Raw genomic sequence first — 24,239 nt, forward strand, 5'->3', positions numbered from 1 at the left:
AAATCCTTTTGAATGTCTAGTTCTAGGAAACTACCTTCTCAGGCTAACTCCATAAAGTCTCAGGGTAGGAGATGAGTATTACTTTCTTTTTGCCGATGACTAATGGGATTTATATTTGCCATGAGTTATCTCTGTGACCAGAGCCACTACTTTAAACCTCAAAGTGATTATTTCTTCATCTAAAAGTTGATAATGATGCCTACTCTCCTCATCCACCCGTCATTGCTAACAATACATGAGATTGTGAGGATCAGATTGGATAAGTCAGAAATCATATAGAATCTAAAATAATATAAAATAGAGTATTTTTAAGTTCCTCTGAAGTATATGTGTTTAGGTAATACTGCTGCTTATTTTTTTAAATCACCTTCTTTTATGAATTATGAATGTGTTAAAAAAACTGAACAAATTCTCAGTTCAGGTCTTAGGTCTGCCAATTACTACATATGTGACTTTAAGTATGTCATAAATACTCTATGACTGATTTTTCTCAGCTGTAAAATGATGCAATTCAAAGTCCCTCCATCTCTAGATCTCTGAACTTATGTTACAAATAATTCCTATTACTAGTCACTTCAACAGTAGCAGCATCCCCTCCTCCCCCTCCCCCACAGTCTTCTTCCCATACCCTGGACACCTGGGCCTTTGGATTTGCTTTTCTACTGGTGAGACCCTAGCCTGGGCTACCATTGCATAAGAGGTCCCAGTCATGCTTCCTTCATATCACTTGTAGCTCAACTCCCCCACCACTTTCCAGTTCCCCTTTATGTGTGGTCTTACTTAATTAGAATATAAGCTCCTTGAGGGTAGGCACTGTTCTTGTATTTGTAATACTTGTAATAGGAGGAGAGGGGTACAGAGAGAAGATAAGTAATCTGGCCTGGCTTGAGGGGTCTTGACAGTGGTGTACAAATAATTGTTCAACTGGATCTCAAAAAAAAAAAGAAATACACAACACATGTTTTAAGTGTAATCTGCATTATTAGCATCAGTTTCCATCAGTTTCTTAAGTCTGGATAATCAAGAAAATAATATTTCAAGGCCATTTTCCAAGGTATAAATGCTCACTGAAAATGTAAACAATTGGGTCTCACAAGTTAGTCTGAGTATGTTCAAAGGTATTCCAGCACACCTTTGGTTCCTAGGCAGAGCAAGAGTTTCCTGTCCCCTCTTCCCACTTCCATATCCTAGAGTCTCAAAAGAAATAGAGGCTAGGGAAGGATTGGAGGTGTGAATTAAATTCTCTTGTTGAGCCCAGCCAATCATCCTGATGAAACTGGGAATGGTGAGCCGCTGCCAAGAAGTTGAGTTTGTTGCATATCAAGAATTGGCAACCAGTGTCCTGTAAGTCATGCAGTAAGCATAAAATTAATTTATTGTTGCTTATCCTAACTATTGTGAATGAAATATTAATTAGACTTATACTTCTTAATGCTAATAATCAAATTCATTAATCAAATGCATGCAAACATCATTTTGTATTATATAGTGTACAACACAAACATCAACCCCATCAGGAACAAATTACCAACCTGATTTCCTAGGGCTTCCCAGTAAATATATCTCACACTAGGTCTCAGTGACAAAGCTCCCCTCTTAGTCCAGTCCAAGGGCTGTGCTTGATCTCCAAGGGGATTGACTGGCAAATCAGCAAATCTCTATCAGTTAATCAACATTTCTTTCAAGTGAACATGGGAGATGCTTGAATCTCAAGCAGGAAGCAACCTCAGTTATGACCCAAGATCATGCTTAAGACTGGAAGGAAGTATCTAGTGAGTTTCTTATAGTTCTAGGTATAGAAGTCTCACTGTTGACTACCTAAGCTTATGATGAAAGGGAGTGATCGATCAAAGTGAATGTCATTAACAAGTGTTTATCAGCTGTTTACCAGATCTAAAGGACACAAGTCATTAACAATGGTTTGCTAAAATTAGGGGACATACACATCATAACCAAACTATACTATAGTTCTTATTACAGAAGGAAAAACAGCTACTCAGTTACAAAATTTAAGTTTAAAACAAACTTTAGTCAGTTATGTCAAGGCAACAAACTTAATCTCATCTTGCTGCCTTGGCTCCACCTTGGGAGCTTTTCCCCCAAAGCTATACTCCACTATTAGCTGGTATTGCCTTTCCTACATACATCAAGCCTGCTATGTGACAGACATTGTTAAGAGTTCTTCATAGCATTATCTCATTTGATCCTCACAACAATCTTCTGAGACAGGTGCTTTGTTTACAATTTTACAATTGAGAAAAATAAAACAGAGAATAAGTAAGTGCCTTGCCCAGGAACACATAGTTAGATTATGAGGCTAAATTTGGATTCAGAATTTCTACTTGTGGGTCAGCTAGGTGGCTCAGTGAATAGAGCACTGGCCCTGGAGTTAGGAGGACCCAAGTTCGGTTCTGGACTCAGACACTTAACACTTACTAGCTATATGACCTTGGGCAAGTCACTTAAAGCCAATTGCCCTGCCTTCCCCCCCTCCAGAGAGAGAGAGAGAGAGAACTCCTAGACTTGAGGACCAGCCCTCTATTCACTTTTTTTTTGCTTTTGGAGTGCAATTGGGGTTAAGTAACTTGTACAAGGTTACACAGCTAGTTTTGTGTGTGGGTGGGTGTTAAGTCTCTGAGGTCAGAACCGAACTTGGGTCCTCCTGACTCCAGGGCTGGCACTTTACTCACTGCGCCACCTAGCCCTCCCCCTCTATTCACTTGGATACCACCTGCTTCTAAAACCTAATCATCTCCAATATCTAAGGATTATGAAAGCCAAAACTATATAAGGTATCCCACCAAGAGCCTCTGCTCTGGAATTTATACATAATTTCTACCTCCACAATTTCTATCAGACTGGACTCTAAGGACCTTAGAGGCTCCTTGAGGGTGAGAGGATACTGTATGTGTTCTATCATCAGCTTAAGTACAGAGAATTGGAAAAGGTATATGGTTTCGAGGTGCATAAATTTGGAAATGGAAATGTCTTTAGAGAATCCAAAGGTCACAGATGCCTAGGCATGAAAGCTTAGCCTATTGATCATAATAGTACCTAAAACTTGTTTCTTACTTATTTTTTTTATTTTTATATTTCCAAATACTTGCCTTAAGTTTTCCCCTATAATATCTTACAGATCTTCCTACTTAGAAATTTCTGCATTTGGACCTCATACCCCTTTGCCCCAATATCCTTCATACTCAATAGATTTTCCTGGTGACTGAAACAATGAACTAAACCTAAAAAAAAAGAAATTTAATAAATATAAATGGAAATACCTTTTAGGGTATTTAGGGATTTTAAAAGGAAACCCCTTGCCTTTGCATAGGGTTATCAAGTCCCAACCTTTCAGGGAAGAGATGGGACAGATGGGGTCAATGATTAGAGTTCAATTAAGAAAGACTAGGAGGCATATCCTGGGTCATGCCAGTATTTTAGAGGAAATAGGCTGATCTACTGAGTCAAGCCTGAGCTTTCAGGGTGAGATAGGATTAGGAAGCACACAAAGGTTTCATAGCAGTGGTAGAAACCTTTGAATGTCAGCACTGGGTCAGGAGAACACACTACAAGGGAAGCAGTGGGATGAGAATTTTCCTCATGCAATTTCTCCAAACAAAAAAGGCAGTGTTCTGAGATAGACATCCCCATTTCACCCCATTTCATTGACATTACTGTTTCTAGATAGGAAACTGGGGAAATGGTTAAGAACTATTTGTATGTAAAGGACCTAGAGTCAACCTGAATTGATTACACAGTTGAAATTAACCAGATGTTCTATGACTACCAAAGAAACTAAGACTTTCTTTTTTGGCCCATACCTGTAATTTCATTGATGCAGGGAAATTTTCTATGTGAAACTGCTGCTATCCATGTAGATTAGCAACTGTTCTTCAAGCAAGTTACTCTTTTAGAGAGATGTCTGAGGCACTGAGATGTTAAGTGAGTTACCCTGGATTACACAGCTGGTAATGTTAGATGTAGAAAATAGACCCACAACTTCCTGACACCAAGACTGGATTTTGCCACCACACCACACCATGTGCCTTAAGATAAAACTAAACTACTTTAATTGAAGCACAGTATCTAGTTCCAGAGAGTTAGTCCCAATATACTCTTGGGTAGTCCCAATATTGTTTTCAGCCCTTAGACCACATCTCAAGTATTGTGTGTGATTCCGGTTACCCCATATGAAGATGGGCATTGACAAATGGGAACACATCTAAAAGAGAGAAACCAGGATGATTAAGTGCCTGAAAAGCATTTTGTATAATGAATGACTGAAAAGTTGAAGATTTTAGCCCAGAGAAGACAAGATGTAAGGCAACTCTATTGCTGTCTTCAAATATTTGAAGGACTGTCATTTGAAAGAAGGATTAGACTCATTCTGCTTGGCCCCAGAGGGCAGGACTAAGACCAATGGGAAGAAATTACCAAGAAGTCAGATACTGGGACCAATAAAAAGAACTTTCTAACAATTAAGGCTGTCCCCAAATGGAATGGGCTGTCAAGTAAGGAGATAAATCCCTTGTCACTGGAAATGTTTAATCAGAGGCTGAATAATAATTGAACTAAATGACCTTGAAAGTCTCTTTCAACTCTAATATTCTATGATTCTATAAAGTAACATTACAATAGAGAATTCTCAGTCTTGTTGGGGTTAATTTTATCCATAGACTTTGGAAAATATAAACCAAGACCCTGAGAAAATGAAATACAAAACAGTTAACACTTAGAAGGGTGGGGAGATAATAAGGAATGTCTAAAACACTAAGGAGCTGCTTAGGAATTATGAAACTCCATTATGAAACCTGGACAATGAGAAGAGGGAATCTAATAAGGGCACAGGCCCAGCAAGAAAGAGGGTCACAAAGAAAAAAAGAAACTCTGAAGGAAAGGTCATATTTCACAGTTTTGTTGTGGGAAGTCTCTGCATAGGACAATTTCAGGTCAGCATCAGGTCCTAACCCTGAATTTTCTTCTCTTCATTTCTGGGACAGTCTACCAGAAATAAGGTGTAAAATGAGTCCCAAAGCCCATTGGAATGGGACTTCCTTATTGTCAGTAGAGATTAATTCCTTGCACATGTCAGGAACAAGGGAAGAGTTGGTGACAGTGGAAGAGGAGAGTTAAAGTCTTCCATGTATCTCTTCAATTCTTTTTTGAACTTTCTTTGATGTACTTAAGTTGCTTTGAATTTGTTTCAGACACATCTGGCCTTCAACTTTTGAGAGAGATGAATAATGACAGTCCTAGTTCATATTGCTGCAAGAATAGACTCTGGGAAGAAGCAGACATGAGAAGAGCTGGAAGTCTCCATCATATCTTTAACCCCAGCTTGCTACACTATATAATATATATCCTCCTATATATACTTTCTCTGACTTGTATTTTTCTACTCATTGAGGTAAATTTATTCCTTGACTAACTTATATGTGTTTATTGTGGAATTAGTTGTCATTCAGTCATTTCAGTAGCATCTGACTCTTCATGACCCCATTTGGAGTTTTCTTGGCAATGATACTGGAGTGGTTTGCCATTTCTTTCTCCAACTCCTTTTACAGATAGGTAACTGAGGCAAACAGGGCTAAATTAACAATATGTAAGGGAACAAATAGACACATTTCTAACCCAGAAACCCCTTTCCCATGAGTAGAGGAGAGTGACCAAGCCTGGTCCCAACATCCTGTTTTCCCTCCTGGCAGGAATTAAAGTCTACCTTTTGGAAAGGTAGGGGGATTTGAAGCCAAAGTTGTCTATTCTGCCTCCCTTTGAGTCAAATACCAACTACTCAATGCTACATGTTGGAGATAACCATGTCATGTGTGAGTTACTCTCCGCGGTATGTTAGAACTAGTTCATACCAGCTTATGAGAGCCAAATTATTATTTTCAGTATGAGCATTTACCCCTCTGAATAGGCAATTTCTACAAATTAGTCCTTGATTTGTTGCTTTCTGATTGTCCAGACTTAAGAAAGTGACAGAGAAAATGTTAAAAATGCAAATTAAACTTAAGAGTGTGTCCTGACTAATTTTTTAAAGAAGTATTTATTAAACATTTACCCTCATTATTGGGGCATTAAAATGGATAGCTTATTTAAATAGGGGTATTCAAATTTGTATACCAATTAAATTTCATCAAAATTAGTATCTATGATAATTACTGATACTTCACTATATTTAGAAACAAAGGCAGGACACCTAGAACATGTAGTATTGCCCAATATTTGGTCAACAGCGACCTTGTTGTATGGATACTTTCTATAACTTTCATTTTGCAACTGACTTAGATAAATTGATTTCTTGGATAACTGTTCTATGTGTAGCCTTGTTACAGGGGAAAGTTTACTGAATACAGTGGGGAAAACAGTATATCCCGGAAATCACAATGATTTGCCAACAAAAGTGATCATTCTTGATTCCTTATTTTCACACCCTCTATTCAACTCTTGCTAAGTCCTTTCACAACATTTTTCATATGTGCCCCCTTCTTTTCTCTGACACCACTGCCACCCCGGCACAACAAACCCTCATTACTTCCTACATGGACTATTGAAACAATATACTAGTTGGTTTTCCTTCCCTAGGTCTTTCCCCATTACAGTCCATCCTCCACATAGCTTCGTCAAATTGACCTCCTTAAACACGGGTCTGATCGTGTCACTTACCTATCCAATAAGTTCCAGTGGGTCCTCATTACTTCTAGGGCCAATTATAAACTCTTCTGGCTTTTAAAGTCTTTCACAACCTCACCCCTTCTTTTATTTTGAATATTCTCAAACCTTACTCTTCTTCATGGACTCTGGGAGGAAGTGGCATTGCTGATTCCCCTACAAGACACTATAGTGAAGCTCAGTGCATTTTCATTTGCTGTCTCCATACCTGGAACTCACTCCTTACTCATCTCTACTTCTTGGCATCCCTGGATTTTTTTCAAGTCTCAGTTAAAGTCTCAGCTTCTGCAAAGAAACCTTTTGCAGTCGTCCTTGATCTTAGTGCCTTTCCTTGGACATTATCTCCTATTCACTCTGTATATTTCTTGTTCTTTGCATATTGCCTTTCCCATTCAATTGCTAGGTCTTCCAGAGCAGGTACTGTTTTTGTTTGTGTTTTTGCTTTGTTTTTTGGGATTATTTTTTTGTGTTTTGATTTGGTTGTTTTTGGCTTTTTGTTTCTGTTTTGGGATTTTGTTTTGTTTTGTCTTTTACTTTTCTTTGGTATGCCTAGTCCTTAATCAGTGCTTGGGACATAATATGGGTTTAATAAATGTTTACTGACTGATTGAAATCAATAAAATGTGTTTTGTTTTGTTTTGCTTTAAAGTCAGGAAAACAAAAGAGTATATATGGTATGATAAAAACTCTACAATTAGGTCTCTCCAAGCACTTAACCTTTAAAGATTCTGGCCATTTTCATTCTTCCTCCAAGTTCTTCATTTTCATTCCTAATCTCCTCCAGCAGGAGACCATAGGTTCATAAATCCTGAGCAGGAAGGAATCTAAAACTATCTGGTCCAACCCTTTTTATACAGACAAGTAAAATGAGGCATGAGGAAGTTCAATGAATTGGACTTGCCCAAGGTCAGCCATACCTTTCAGTCAATTTTGCCATTGTGAATTCATGGTCTCCTTAGAATATCATTTTCAGATGTTGGACTATTCTCATTTCATATCATCATCAAGGATTTCTTAAATATATGTGGAAACTATTTTCACTAAAATTTTATACATTTGAGAAAGTGGCATGTAGGTCAGTAGTTATTTATGTTCATTTTCATAATTAGGTCCAATTTTTTTTTCCATTGTCTCTGGTATCTTACCTTTTTTTATATACCATGAGAATGAATCCGTCAAGGTCCTCAAAATTCCTTTGTTTTCTTCAGTACTTTTTCTACTTTTTCAAGCAAAACATCACATCTGTGATGTTCGTGTCTCCACTCTCATTTATAGTAAAAAGGGATTTGTAATTTTAAAGAAATTACTAATCTTTTAGATTTTTCATTTTTTATTGTCTTCCTCCTCGATTCATCCTTATATACCACTGGGTTGATTTTTTATAGTTGTTGGTCTAGTCAAGCTTTTCTTTAAATTTATTTTCCCTCCAATACATATCGTTCTTTTATTAGGAAATAATGCTGATAATATTCCACTATCCTGTTGAATTTACAAATGAATGCATATTATAAATGTATATTGCTATCGGTGGGTATCTCTGTGTGGTAAGAAGATAAAATATGTGTTGGCTGAAGTGATTTCTAAGCTTTTTTCTGCTTAAGTCAAATGATTTACATTGGTTAAGCTTTAAGATATGAGTGAAATCAGTCTTGATGTCTGTTCCTCCAACACTTTCCAATTGGGTAGCATAAACAAATTGTTTAGATAGGACAAGTTAGAGCTGTTTTAATGTACACTGTATGTTTTTTTTTTTTGTTATTTTAACTTTTCTCTTTTATGTTTTTTTTTTCCTTTTGCTCTTATAAGTCAGTGATCTTGCTCTACACAGACATCTGATTTGGAATTAAATCCTGCATTGGTAATCTAACTTCCTGTCCATTAAAATAAACTGGATTTTATTATGTTATTTGTTGCTTTATATGTCTGGTGCCAAAAAATGAGACATTGGTATAGTCTACAAGTCTTTTGGTCTCTCCAATTTCTACTGCTTAAACAATATCCTCCCCCCCCCAAAAAAAATAAATGCATTGTGCTCCTCCATGTTCATATTTACACTGGAGATAAACTATGTACTCATTTAATAAAAATGGTGTCAATGACTTCATTGTAGCTTTTCTCTACCTCATGATCTTCTGCACAGAAGCTAATGTATTAAGTGAAACTGTTTCATGGTGGTCTTTTTAATAGTACCAATGGGAGATGAAAAAATATCCAAACGAAATGATACTTTGTGGCTTTAACAGAAAATGAAACCAAATCTATCAATTATTTTTTCTAATTCTCAAAAGGGAATTCTTCCATTTACCTCTGACTTTCTTTTGTCTTCAAATTTCATTTTTTCTTATTTTAAAAATAGTTTCATTGATGACTTTGTATTCTGCGTGCAATTATTTCCAAAAATTATTTTTTCAACTCCCAAATTCCAACCTCCAACCTTGTAAATTCTGTTTAACATGGAAAAACAGTTCAATCAAAACTGTCCAGTTTCATTTATAGAGACAAATAAAAATTGGACTATAATAAATGAGGAGATGGATGGTTTCACAAAACATGAGAAGACATAATAACTGAAGCAGAGTGAAGTGAGCAAAACCAGAAGAACAATTTTAGTATAATATTAATATTATTAAAAGTGGGCAATTTTGAAGACTTATAAACTGAAGAAGAAGAGAGTAGAATCGTGACAATCATTCATATAATAACAATACAAAAACATTCAAAAAGAACAACTTTGAAAGGAAAGAAATCTAGGCTATCTATAGATATAGGAAAAAAATCCTAATTATTTGTACTAGCTAGAAAAATGCAAATTAAAACATTCTAACATTTTTCCTTACTCCTATGAGAGTTTCAAGGATAATAAAAAAGGAAAATTATAAATGTTGGAGGAACTATGGAGAAAAAAACACACTGATGTTCTGTTGCTCAACTGGTAAATTCCATTCTGGAAAGCAATTTGGAATTCTTCACAGAGAGTTTCTAAACCATGCGTGCCCTTTCACCAATTTTACTAGTGCTAGACATATACCCCCAAAAAAACGATCAAAGAAAAAACAAAAAGTCCCATATGTACAAACATGTTTATAGGAACTCCTATTATGGTAGCAAAAAAAAAAAAAACAGAAACTAAGGAGATTCACTTACCTAGAAAAATGGCTGAATAGGTTGTGGCATATGAATGTGATGAAACACTATTACACTATAAGAAATAAAAAAATAGATTATTTCAAAAAGACATGAAAAGACTTGCATGAACTGATGCAGATTAAAAACTAGCAGAATCAAAAAGTAATTTATACAATAATAACAATACTTTAAAACTTTGAACATTGTGAAAACTATGATCAATACAATGACCAGTCATGATTCCAGTGTACCAATATTGAAATATGCCATCCATGATGGTATTAGGATGAAATTTTTTTGATACAGACAAAGAAGGAATTTGCTTTGCTTGACTATGCATATTTTTCTAAGGAATAATGGGAAGTGCTATAGATGTTGAAGGCTGCAAGTACTTTTAGATAAGGTATTATGAGTTTTAGTTAATTGTTTTACATTTCTGTAAGCATCCTCTTATGGAGTAAAGGTGATCAGTTAATATTTGTAATATAAAAATAAACATATTAATAAGATTCAAAAAAGATATATTTGTAAGTAGTATGTCTACTTGATGGGCATTGAGCAAAGTCCTCACTTTTAGAATGCCATCAGCAAGCTTTACATTCACTACTTTCTTCCCAAAGAGTGTGATTGACAGTACCCTTTGTCCCCTCCCTTTTCAAAATCACTCTATTGAACGTTGGCTGCAGCAGCAGAAGGGAGCTGCAGAGGACTGAGGGCCATTTTATATTTTTCTCTGTTTCATGAGTGGCTAAGCAAAAATGCTCTCACCATGTGGGCACTTTACAGGTGGTGAGCCCCTTCTCACTTAACTAGGCTGGTCCTCCAAAAGCAGGCAGGTTACAAGGACCGTACTAGAAGCTTTTTAAGCATGACACAAACTGTTAGAGTTTCCACTCTAGCAAATCCTTAAGAGAATCCAGGGCCACCTCTATCAGGCTGAGCCACAGGGGAGGCCTTTATGGAAACATTTGTAGCGGAAAATTCAATAATACATTCAGAGTCAGAGAATTTGGGTTCAAATCCTAGCTCTGCTATTTATTATCTGTATGAAATTAAGCTTAATTTCTCTGGCCCTCATTTTCCTCATTGAGGAAATGAATAGTTTGGTTAGTTAATCACTAATTTCCTGAACAGCTTTAATAATACGATAATTCTAAAGGAAAATCATCTCTATCTAGTCTTAAAATATATTGACGAAATTCTTATATCATCATCATCATTATAGCATCTGTATGGTGCTTTAAGTTTTTCAAAGTATTTTACAAATATTATCTTATTTGATCCTCACAATAACCCTTGCAAAAAGATGCCATTAATATCCCCATTGTACAGAAGGGGAAAGTGAGGCAGAGAAAGATGAAATGACTTGTCTAGGGTCACATCGCTAGTAAATGTCCTAGGTCAAATTTGAATTCAGATATTCCTGATTCAAGGTCCAGCATTCAGTGCACTGCACCACCTGTTTTCCTGTTGAAATATATTTTATTCACCTTCTTTCTAGAACTGTGAATATTGTTTCCCAATGACAGCTTACAACAATAGGTCCTTCTCTTTTAGCAGAAAAGTAAAATGAAGCAAAATAGATCAATATATTCACCGTGACTGACCACACATGCCTCATTTCTCACCTATAAATCCTTACCTCTTTTCCAAGAGGAAAAAGGTATGTTTCACCATTAGTCCATTGAAGTTATGAATAAACATTGCATGGATAATAGTTCTGAAATCTTACATTGGTGTTTTCCTTGATACCATGGTAGTCATTGTGTAAATTGTTCTCATGCCTCTCCCTTCTTTGTTGTGCATCAATTTCATATGTCTCCAAAGATAAAATTTCAACCAAGTAATATAAGAAGATACTTACAGCCATCAGACACCTCCATTCTTCAAAATCATGAGAAGTAATTGTCTATTCTACCTACTCGTAAGGTGAGCCCTAGGCGCAACCACCTTTAGAAGGTCACCCTAGCTATGTGGAAATATGATCATTTAAGCATTCATTTCCATTGCTTTTTTTTTTGGTTGAGCTAGTTTAAGTGTTGTACAATATTGCCATTCTGACCTTGCAAGAATTCTCAAGGTATCAATGTCATAACAGAAAACCTCCTTCTACTGGACCATCAGCCTATCAGGGGACTGAATCAGAGCACCATGAGTAGGTACCTTCCTACCACTGCTATTAACAACTTCTACTCTCAGCGTTCCAAGTACATCTCCCTGCTTTGTTTAGATAAGCACTATTAAAAGTGTTGTAGGGCACACATTCATATTTATACCATATTTAACTTTTCATTAATAATAAATTCAGGTGAAGTAGCACTGTTATTAATATTGATCAATGTTCCAATTGAAAGCACAGATGTCAGGGATTTTTTCCTAGCATGCTCAGTTATATTTAATAGTGCTGTTGATGAGAGAAAACCTAATGAAAACCAACAGATGGTCTATTTAATATCACTCTAGGTTTTGAAGCATGTGCCAAAGGCTATACACACAAGGGCTTGACAGGGCTGTTACTGGAAACCTTTAATTACAGTTATTTGCACTCTTGGGTCTTTTGATACTGCTAAAATAACATTGAAGGATCTAGTGCTGGTCAAGCCAAGATTTAAATAAAAGACTTTTGGTGGTATCATTTGTACCAATGTATTTCTTAATTACCTCTATAGAATGTTGTGCTAAGAGATTGTTTGTCAAGGAACTTAATAGAATGGACAATAATGGAAACTCACATTTTCTCCCTCCCAACTCCCAAGAATCTGAGTATGAGCATGAAGCATGCCAACTCCATACTTAGATAGGGATATGCATGCTCCGTTGAATGGGCATGGCCTAACTCTAGAGACAGCATCTCCACAGCTCAAGTAAGACTGACAACGAGAGTAGCTGGTAGGTTAACCCAAGCAGGTTAATTAATTGGCACAAGTAGCCCTCTGAAGACTTAGACCAATTAATTAAAGGGCAGCTGTGTAGCCAACCCCCTGTGTGTTCTCAAATTGTCCAAATGGACCAAAGAAGAAATAACCCTTTTAAATTATTTTAATATAATTAGAAAGGATCTGGGACATATTGACATTTCTCCCTCCCCTGCCTTTCTTTTCCCTAAACAACACATGACCTCCTACAAAGTCCTTTGTAAGGACATACATATTCAAAGGCGTCCAAGGGAATGCTCAGATGTCTTTAATCCACTCTCAAGCAAGTGACTCAATCCACTCATCCAATTCAACTAACTTGAACTAATGAAGTCAACATGTTCTTTCCCAATGTGTCAATTTTAATACTGTCCAATGTAATCAGAAATTGAGCTATCTGAACAATAGACTAAAGTAAGCTATGAAGCATCTAGAATTTTCCCCAACCAAAGAGCAGTCATCTGCAAATAAGATTGCAAGGGATATTTCATTATAATTTAGGAGCTGGTAAAGACCTAAAGGAAATCTCATGGTTTACAGGATGGGGCAAGCACCAGTTTTCAATATGTAGTTGTACATATTTTATCAGACTCATCCAATCTTGGAGTCTATCGCTGACAATGATAGCAAATGTTCTTCTGTAGGGTATCATGTTTTGTTTCTAACATGTCAGCTTCAAAAGGTCAAAGGAGAACTTCAAACAGATATTCATTAACATTTACTATTTCAAGGCACTCTACTGGGTGTCCTCTTGCACAAGGAAGTGTAAGATACATTCCTGTCCTCAAGACCCTTATTTAGTTGGAGACACAAGACATCTACATACATAAAAAGATAACCAATAATACAGGTGAAATATAATTAGTGCAAGATAAATGGTACAAAAAGGTGTCAGAGTTCAGAAGAAGAAAATGTTTGGTGGACTAAAATAATTAGGTCAATTTCTGGAGATAAGGTTTGGGGAAATTATAATGTTGTTTGAAGAAACCAGAGATATTCAAGGTGGAGAACAAAAGACTTAGAAGGCATGTTATTGATATATTCAAATATTTGAAGGATTGTTTTAATATTATAATGGTATCAGATTTTTTTTTACTTAGGCCCAGAGGACAGAATTAGAACTGGGTGGAAGTTGTGTGGAAATGGATTTTGATTTAATATAAAAAAAGAATTTCCTGGTTATAAGAGACATGTACAAGTAGAATGGACTGTTATGGGAAGTAATGAATTACCTACCACTGGCTGAGGAAGCTGGAATCACTTGATAGTATACTCAGATGGAAGTCATATTTTGAGTAGGATTTAGATTAGATGGCCTCTGATGTCATTTCCAACACTGAGATTCTACAAAGGCAGTTTGGACTCAAGAAAGAGTTTGAAACAGTTTCAAAGAAAGTGGAGAACAATGGACATATTTATTCATTTGATGAGCATTCAACAAATAGCTGCATCATCTCAATCACAGTAGTATGTACTCTAAGGAACACAGAAGAAGAAAATGTATACCCTGATCTCCAAGGGTTTGCAATCTAGTTGATGAGATTAAATATATACATGCAAATAGCTAGAGAAAAATGAAACTATTGAAGAATAAATGCAAGACAAGGTCATATAAATTGCACCCTTATGTTCTGAGAGAAAAAGTAAATAAGAAATGTGGAGTTATCTAAGAAAGTCTTTGAATGGCATGACAGAAATGGGTCAGTAGAGGGGAGAGAGAAAATCTATTGACTCCATTAATACTAATAGAAATCAGTGGTTACATCTCATATTGCTGCCTAACAGAAGCTTTGCCCATTGTATAATTTTTAATGTAAGTTTTTCATCTCAATCTTTTCACACAAAGTAGCTAAAATTGTAATCTATAAAATATCCTGAATGAAAAGATCAAACTAAAATGGCCTTTGTAATATTTTATCTAAAAAAGTATTATTCATTAAACAAAAAAATGCACAGAAATTATTGAGATCATAGGTTATAAAAACACTAAAAGTCTAGCTAGCAAAACAATGCTGGAAAAAATAGATGTCCTGTGGGAAATGTCTTTAAAAAGCTCACCATTTTAGAAGTTAACTAGAGTAAATCAAAACTGGCAATTACCTTACCAAAAAAAAAAAATCTAAAGTCAATCCTTGGCTACTATAAAGGGAGAAAATTATAATCTTCTTTCTTCCCGCAACCCCCACCCCATGTGAACTGTTCCAACAGCAGAAACATGAGCAAGGAATAGCACTATTATGTGGGAAAATTGCGCCAGACACATTAAATTGCTTTCTTGCTAAAATGACCAAAGTATATGAGGATAATATCCATGCATGCATACATTAAATGTGTATGAATACATATAGCATAAATAGTGTATTTGATTTATCCAAATATACTTACTAATAAAGTATTAGTTAATATTTAAGGTGTCATACGTAACTAAATTAGTTAAAATCTCAATTAATGACCAAAACCAGTGTAATTTGTATTCTAATTTAAAGCCACAGAAATCTGACATTTTGACACTATAATATTAGATCTTTAGTATTAATCACAAAATGTATGGCACCTATTTAACTGGGAATATAACATGAAGATTTCTCTAACTTCAATGTGTCTAGATCAAGTATCCAAAAGGAACATAAGAATAAAAGACAGGAATTATTCAAAAAAGAAGAGAGAGACATGCAATCTCATATGTATATATATATATTCATATATCCATATATGTATATATCCATATGTGTGTTCATATTTCGATATGCCCATATGCTCATATGTATATATGTAGATTGTGAACATAGCTATATATGCACACAAACACATATATGCACCTGTGTGTATGTGTGTATTTGGAAGCATTTGAAGTGAGAATATCCTGCTAAGTCTACCTAGGATTTTATTTAAACCCTATTCTAGGCACAGCCTATCTATTTACAAATTAACCCCTAAGGAAGACATTCCATAACAAACAGGAGAGTGTCCAGAAGGGTGATAATGCTACACCTTAGCCTTGGGACCCAGGTGCTGCCTTTACTTTACCTATCTCCATATCTCTGGTGTTATAGCTACCATTGAATGTCCTTTGCACCAGGGTTCAACTCCTGCCAGAGTGAGAAGAGGAAACACTCAGACTGAATTTATATCTGGTAGGGAAGACCTGGGTTGAAATCCTACCTTTGACATTTCTTAATTATGTGATAGGTAAGTCACTTCACCTTCGTAAGTCTCAGATTCCTCACCTATAAAATGGGGAAGGTGAACTTGAGAGTTTCTGAGGTAGCTTCTATCTAGCTCTATATTTCTAATCCCATTGTAATAGTGGTTTTCTGGCCCCCACTGCCTGCAAGTTAGGCATGTTACATTTCAGCCCTCTCCCCAGGACTCTCTGGTGCCATTTAAGGCTTTGTCATTGTCTTAAGCCCCTACTAATTGTGTTCCCCCAAATTTAGGGGGAGCCCATACACCAGTTCCATTTAACTACTTAACAGTCAGCTTAGCTTTCACAAATTAACATTTATTTCAAAGATAAAGCAAGAACAATCATATAAAAAGAACCTCTTAAATATCTGGGAATCAACTCCTATATCCCTCTCAGTTTCTGGAATGGGGAGCAAGATTAACTTCACAGCTTAACTCAGTTCCTGTGCAGTACAATTCCATCAAGTCCCAAGTATACAGCCCTCCCACCCACCACATCCCCACCACCCCTCTGAGCTTAAAGGCTGGCACTCTAGCTTCTCAGATTTTCCCTCCTGGATTGGCAGCAATTTTGAAACTGTGATTGAAGCTCCAGGGTGTAATGTAAGGCCAAGGAAAAGCAACTTCCCAGGTTCAAAATACCAGCATAGGTGCTCTCTATTTTATTCAGTGACAAACCAAGAACAGAGAAGATTAAAACATGACATCATTCAAAATACAGCATTTACTAAGTGTGATTAAATAATCTCCAAGTACTACCCCACCCCAGGACCTTCCAATCATTCAATCAATTACAAAGTCTCTGTTCTAAATACTTCTCCACCCCTAGGCTATACCTTAATTAAGTCCACCACAAAGCCCCTCTTCTCAAATGTAGATTAGTTTCCAAACATAAGGTCAAAAGTTCCCCACCCCTGGATCACAATTGAATCTACCCCAGAGTTACATCAAGTTTAAACACAGCACTTAATACCCAAATGGAGGTCTTTTCTTCATCTTGACACAAGGCAAGTTCTCAGCAATCTTAGTTCCTGGGGAGACAAGGCTTAGCAAGGCCACAAGATACATTGCCAGTCCCTTCATGAATTCATCCTCTGTCTGTAGAACAGTCCTAGAACCCCTGAACACATTAGCAAAGCCCTCTCCCAGGATTTCTGTAAACATACAACAAGAAAATCCTTCTTCAGGGCTTCTGTACCAACAGAAAGGCTCCCAGACCCCTGCAACAACAGCACTGTCCTTCACCAGTGGACAGTATTCACTCTGTCTGCAGGACAGTCTCCAGACCCCTGCAACAACAGTACTGTCCCTCACCAGTGGACAGTATTCACTCTCTGTCTGCAGGACAGTCTCAGGGCTTCTTAGCGAACAGCCAGGTTCCAGGACTTCTTCAACAAAAGGACAGTCTTTCACCAGTGGACAAATCTGGCAAAATAACATCAAAACAGACAGACAAAGTACCAGCAAAACAGCCATGTCTCCTCAGTCCTTGGCAGCTCAGGGGGCAGGTCTCAAAAGTCCAGGGCAATTCAAAGCGGCCACCAGCAATTCTCTTAGTCTCTCTCTCTCCACGAGGTGCTGCTTCCAAAAAGATCTTCCGCCTCTCTCTAGTGTCTCTCCAAATCTACATCACCAGCTCCTCCCAGTTCAGGACTTTCTTTTCACATCAACAAGCCCATCCCACAGGTGGGATTAACAAACTCTGGGTTTTAACACAATCAATTTGAAAACCAAGCCAATACAGGGGAATCTTTAATTGCCATTACTATCACACAGGGTGACCATGGGCTCAAGCTCCTGGGTCCAGAGGCTTGTAATGGGAATGGGAATTTGAAGATCTTCCCTGCCCCCTTGATATGCCTAAGGGAATTTGAAGATCTTCCCTGATTTGTAGATTTTCCCTGCCCCCCCAATGGACTGAATGTAATCACACGGATCCTGTGGTGGGAGGAGTTTGTGGAAGTGTGGAGCAGAGCCCACAGGAAGCTGGGAGTCAGACCAGCTAGAGGGTGGGAGAGAGAGGAAGACCCCAGGGAGAGAGCTAGACTTGTGAGTGTTGGTTTGTGGGAAGGCTAAAGGATGGTGTGGCTCTCTGATGTGTTATGGTATATCAACTTCTATGTTGCTATGATGGATTCAGTTTCTTGGTGTTGGGATTTGGTTTTCTGGTGTCTAACACTGGATATACATTAAAAGGGGGAAAAACAGTGCCTTTTCTCAAAGAGCTCATGGTCTAAAGGGATAACATCTATTGTACCAAGAATTAGTCATATAAATGGCAGCTGTGGCTTTTGTATCCCAAAGTATGAGCCTTCCACTGTGTCCTCTAGTATTAAGTACTATGGTGTTGAATGTTCTCCTGACTGGAAGACACCAAGTATTGACATGTACACAAAGATGTCAGCTATGACAGAGCATTAACTGCTAAGCCAGTGGGGACAAAAAAAGTAACATGTTAACAACTTCTTTATACTGCTATGATACATGATTTCTCTCTAATATTAAGATTGACTCTCAATTATTAACAAATGGAGGCAGGGAATTATTAAGTTTTCAACATTTTATTCCCCTTCTTAGACTGAATGCTTCTCCCTTACCTAAAATTCAAGGCTTAGTGTGACACTCAACATCTCATCTTGATCTCACACCAGTCATCATTTCAATCAAACCAATCTATTTATGGTCCCCCAAACATACCTTGAACCTTTCTGAATCAATAACTATGTTCACATTGTTGCCTCTGTCCTGAAATGCTCCCTTTCCTGCCCCTCTCTATCATATAATTAATTCCTTTGCATCTTCAAAGTCTTATCTCTGTGAAATCTTCTTTTTAATACATATTTCATTCTTGCTTTTTTTTAAACATTAATTTTTCTTCTCAGAGATCCACAACAATCACAGAACTTCCCCCAGCTTTGTTATAAAGAAATGGAATTACTCAAAAGGAAAAAAAACTTATTGGCCATGTCTGACCATGTATGCCTCACTTTATATCCATATTCCACCACCTCTCTCCAAAGAGAAGTATGCCTTACCACTTCTCTGAAGTCAAGATTTATTTGTGGAGTCTTTTCTGAACATTTTGATTTTCCTTGTCTGAACCCTCAAGCATTAATTACTTGTGCTAATGAGTCAAGAATAAAAAGTGTACCCTAAACTTTAAAGTGTTCTCTAAATGCTCACTATTCTTCTAAAAAAAAGATGCCTGGAAACAACTAGGTTCTATAATGGAGAGGACACTAAACCTGGAGTCAGGAAGACCAGAGTTCAAATCCTACTTCAATCACTAGCCATGATCGGGAATGTCATTTCACTGCTGCCTGCCTCAGTTTCCTCATATGCAAAATGAGGGAAAATAAAAGCACCTACTTCCCAAATCTATTGTAAAGATAAAATGATATAATACTTGTAAAGCATTTTATAAACCTTAAAGCACAACAGAAATGCTTAACTATTATTATTACATATTAATAAAAACACTTTATACTCTTAAATTTTCACCCATATCTTTCCAAATCTATTTTAAGCCCTTCCAGTGTAGACATGAGCATCTAGATGGTACAGTGGATAGAGTACCAGACCTGGAGGCGGGAAGACCCTTCTTTCTGGTTCAAATCAGGCCTCAGACACTCACTACCTGTGTAACACTGGGCAAGTCACTTGACACTGTTTGCCTCAGTTTTCCTCATCTATAAAATGAGCAGGAGAAGGAAATGGCAAACCTCTCCAGTATCTTTGCCAAGAAAACTCCACAAGGGTCCACAAGGAATTGAACACAACTGAAAAATGACTAAACAAAACAAAAGTATAGATATGTTATGTATTCTTTTCTATGTTTCATAGAATGATATGTTTAGAACTGAAATTGGCCAAAGGAACCAAGATGGTCCAACTCCCCCATTTTGTAGATAAGACAACTGAAACCCAGTGAGGGAGAAAGTCTCAAAGGCAGTATTTGAAACCAGGTCCTCTGATTCTAAAGCCAGTGATGTCTCCTTCCAGTTATTATACCTGTAGATTCATCATAACAACCACATAATATAGGACCTCCTAGATTCCCAGTGACTTTCCAGTCATGTGGGGACTGATTTCTTCATTGGCATGGATATTCCAAAATGACAAGAAATCCAGAAACCATGAAGTAGGCTGTGGAATTACTTATGATAGTCAGCTTGCTTTTTTTCTATTGTGGAAAGTTGCAGTGTTTGAGAGAAAATACTGAAGCTGTTCTAGGAAAATTTAGGACAAGAAGAGTTAGAACCCAGAGCCCTGTTCTCTTTCACATTCCTACCAGGGCACATATGCCACATTTTTTTTTTAATATAGGTTATGTTTTGTTGAAAACAGCTAACTATGAGCTGACCTTGCCTGAACTCAGAGCCACAAACTGCCTGAGGATGATTGAGCTGGCCCAAACCACTTAAAAAAATTGGAGCTGGATATCACTCTTCTGACCCAATGTTACCATTCCCCATCTTCTCCAGTCTGGTTATTTCATAAAACAAACTAACCCTCTTTGTTACTGCCCCTCCTGAACACTCCTACCTGTTGAAGTGTATTTAAACCCTGCCCCTTCTGCCCCTCTGAGGGACTTCTGCACTCTAGTGCTGTGCCCTTTGGTGTCCTGAATTGCAGTTCTCTTGCCTCAGTTAAAGACCTTTGTTGTTGCTGCTTTGGTAGATAGCTTATCAATTTCAGGTAGACAGTTTATTAATCATCAAATGCATAACATGTGAGAACCAGGGAGATAGCTGACTGAATTTTTAAGATTTCATCTGGATATTTCATTATTGCTTAGGCACAATCTCAATAGCAGTCATATCAATAAAGGATTCAAAAGCTGTCAGCCAAGGAACTCCACAGAGCCATTGTAATGCTGTAACATGTAAAAGTTACACACCAATCCTTCTGGTGACAAGGACGTGGTAGAACGTCAATAAACCACTCGGTGTATTTGTATCAGAAATGCCATATTCACAATGCCTATGGAGATTACAGATATGCTGATATAATTATCCATCACAAAATACATCATGCTTGCCATATGGGGGAATAAACTAGAAAATTTATTAAGATACCAAAAGACTGAGTCCCAAAACCAGAAAGTGAAAGCCATCAGAGTAGTTATGACATTGGCACAGGTAGATAAAGTAGAAAGCACCCACATTTTCAAGCCTTTAAAACAGAACAGACTACCTCAGGCAAAGGTCCTCCTCTCCCCACTCACAGCAACCACCCAGCGTCCGGGAAGAGCGCTCCCAGCAGCTCCGGCCCCTGGCAGTCCTCAGCAGGAGTCCTTAGCAGAAATTCTGGCTAACTCAAAAAGGGCTTTGTGCTGCCGCTGCCTCTGCTGCTGCCGTCGCCACCACCGCCAGCCACCACAGGAACGCTAGCTTGGCTTCCGCTTCCTCTTGCTCCACCCCTTCCTGCTACGTCAGCAAGTCCAATGGGGCATGGAAGATCTTTAAATCCCATAACCCTTACAGTATTATTAAACACTTATTTATTTGCTGGCAGAAAAAAAATATAATGTATTGTTATGACCTTAAATTAGGCTAAGCAAGTACCTTCAATCCATAAGGAAAACTTAGTGTCTGTCACACACTTTAAGAGTAAGTCCTACGGATAAAAGGACAGAAATGAAATGTCTTTGCCATCAAGAAGCTTTCATTCTTTTAGGATAAAAACAAAAATGCATTCAAAGAAGTATATCTAAAACAAAGGCAGAATAAAGACAAGGCAATTTCAGGTGAGATGCTAGTAATTAGACATACTAGGAAGGATCATATGTATAAGGGAACATTTGAGCTGAGTTTTGAAAGTAAATAGGAATTCCAGGGCAGGTAGAAGGCACAATGGATAGAGTGCAGCTGGGTGACATGGTGAACAGAATGCTGGGTCTGAAATCAGGAAGACCCATCTTCCTGAGTTCAAATCTGACTTCAGACATTTTACTAGCTGTGTGACCCTAAACAACTCACTGTGCCTCAGTTTTCTTATCTGTAAAATGAGCTAGAGAAGGAAATGGCAAACCACTCTGCTATCTATATTACCACAAAAACCCCAGATGTGGTTAGGAATACAATTGAAACGAGTGAACAACAGTAGGAATTGCACACGGCAGAAAAGAGAGGAGTGTCTTCCAGACAAGGGGACAGTCTATGACATGGTAGAAAGGTAGGAGACCAAGTTTCAGAGGTGAGGACACCAACAGGCCTGTTTGACAGGGCCATAAAGCCTTATAAGACTGGAAACGTTGGTTGGAGATGGGTTTGGAAGGGCTTTAACAGGAATTTGCATTTAATCCTGGAGGCAAAAGTAAGCCACAGAGGTTACTGAGCAAGACAGCTGAATGATCAGACCTTGTCTGTAGGATTTACTTTGGTGGTTGTGTGGAGGATAGATTGGAAGGGAGAGAGGTTTGGGGCACTATTGTAATATTCCAGACTGAAGTAATGAAGCCTAAACTAGAGTCATGGTCACCTAAGTAGAGAAAATGAGATAGATAAGAGAGAGATTATTGAAGTTGAACTATCAAGTGGAAGACTGACTGGTCATGTGGAGTAGTAGTAAGGGAGAGTGAGGAGTCCAGAATAAGTCCACACAACCACCTTTTGTGTCCAAGACACTAGTGCAGCTCAGGTAGGAAGAAATATATATATAATTGACTTTGTGTTTGCCTAGGTATTGGAACCTCTTGGATCTCCACTTATCCATAATTTAGAGTCTTTGAGATTGCCTGAAGTTCATACTGGTTAACTTGCTTCACCTGGGTCACAGAGCTTGTTAGTTTTAAAGACAGGATTTGAACTCATATCTTTATAACTCCAAGATAAACACACTGTACAGTAAGCCAAGCTTTCTCTCAGGGAATGAAATGACTGAACATTTTGTAAACTTAAGAGATTTCTCTTGAACATCTATGCAAGCCATGAAAAGGTCCAAAATGAGAAGTTTTTCTTTTTCTAGAGAACTAAGTGAACAGTTCATTTGCTGTACTTCACTCAAGAGTTGATGTCAATTCAGTGAGAGAAGTGGGTTCATTATTTATAGCTGACATTGGTGAGCATTCAGGGCTTTCAGAAAGGAGGTGTTTCCTGGAACAACCAGGTTAACTCTCTGACCTGTAATTCCCACTTGTCATCACCTTTCAATCAAAAACCCTTTGAGAGTGTATACAGGGGTGTGAGAATTGATCTAAATGAGGTTATTTGTTCAGGTAGGGCTAACATTTCAAAGGAAGTACAATTTATCTTGGAGTCACTCTCTCCAATACTCCCTAGGTAGCCAGTGCCCTGCTACTGCCCCCTAGCATTCCAAAGGCTGTCATTACAGTGCCCAACCCAAACCTGTCATCTGAAGTGCTTCCATGCTCCAAAAAAACCTTTCTCTTGTTTATTGCACTCCTCCAATACCTGAAACCCCTAAGCCATAAATTCTACAGAGTTTAGTTAGGTATTTAGACAAAAGAAAATCGATTAAACAAATTTTACTAATATGTAAAAGACTGATAGTTCTCTGAACCCACCAAGAGATATTTGCCATTTGAAAGGTTGCCTTATATGTCTAAATTAATTTCTAATTATAGTTCTGAGTAGTATGACAAAGTGAAATGAGAAAAAAGGTACAAGGGAGTGATTTTAGGGTAATAATCCAATCTAGAAACTTCTCAAAGCACAGGATAGAGATGAGCTACGTACAAAACCAGCCCATGTACCAGGAATTTGAATCAACCCTTAATGTAAAAGGATTTTTACTTTAGAGCCAGAAAGGAATTTAGAGATTGTCCAATACAAGCCTTCCATTTTACAAATAAGGAAAATGAAACCCAGAGAGGGGAAGGGAAATATCTCAAATAACAAGGACCTCAGATTCCATTTAGCCCAATTTGTACCTGAATAGGGCTCTCACTTGGCTTGTAGATCTCAACTGAGGGGGAATTCCATTGCCTTCTCAGACAGCTCATTCCATTTTGTGATAGTTTTATTATTAGGAATTCTTTCTTCATATTAATCCCAAGTAAACCTTTTGAGAATTCTAGTAATTCTGGGATTAAACAAATCATTTACTCTTATTTACACATGACAATTCTTCAACTGTTTAAAGGTAGCCATCATGTCCCTCCCAGTCTCCCTTTTCCACATTATACATTCCTAATTCCTTCAAATGCTCCTTGACTGTGTCTCTCCAATGTACTAGTCACCCTCCTTTAAGTGAATTGCAATTAGTCAATGTCCTTCTTACAATGTGGCACGTAGATGTGAAAACAACACTCTACTCATAGTAGGGCGCGTGTATATATATATATATATATATATATATATATATATATATATATAT

The 24,239-nt window shown here is 37.5% G+C and overlaps 2 long non-coding RNA genes across 3 annotated transcripts in view; one reads left to right on the top strand and one right to left on the bottom strand.

Annotated features, from left to right (window-relative positions):
- The window catches only part of LOC138145218 (uncharacterized), a 1,102,603-nt gene that overhangs the window by 392,799 nt on the left and 685,565 nt on the right, over positions 1 to 24,239 (top strand). The gene's annotated exons all lie outside the window — the stretch shown is intronic.
- Positions 1 to 24,239, bottom strand: part of LOC138145248 (uncharacterized) — a 312,510-nt gene that overhangs the window by 34,484 nt on the left and 253,787 nt on the right. For both annotated transcript variants that reach the window (XR_011164161.1, XR_011164158.1), the window contains one exon: positions 9,817 to 9,871. This is a non-coding gene — a long non-coding RNA (uncharacterized lncRNA). The remainder of the gene's footprint in view (positions 1 to 9,816; positions 9,872 to 24,239) is intronic.

The sequence above is a fragment of the Petaurus breviceps genome, unplaced genomic scaffold (genome assembly GCF_028583685.1).
Source record: "Petaurus breviceps papuanus isolate PSGF00001 unplaced genomic scaffold, PetGlider_PUasm1.0 90731, whole genome shotgun sequence".
NCBI lineage: Eukaryota > Metazoa > Chordata > Mammalia > Diprotodontia > Petauridae > Petaurus > Petaurus breviceps.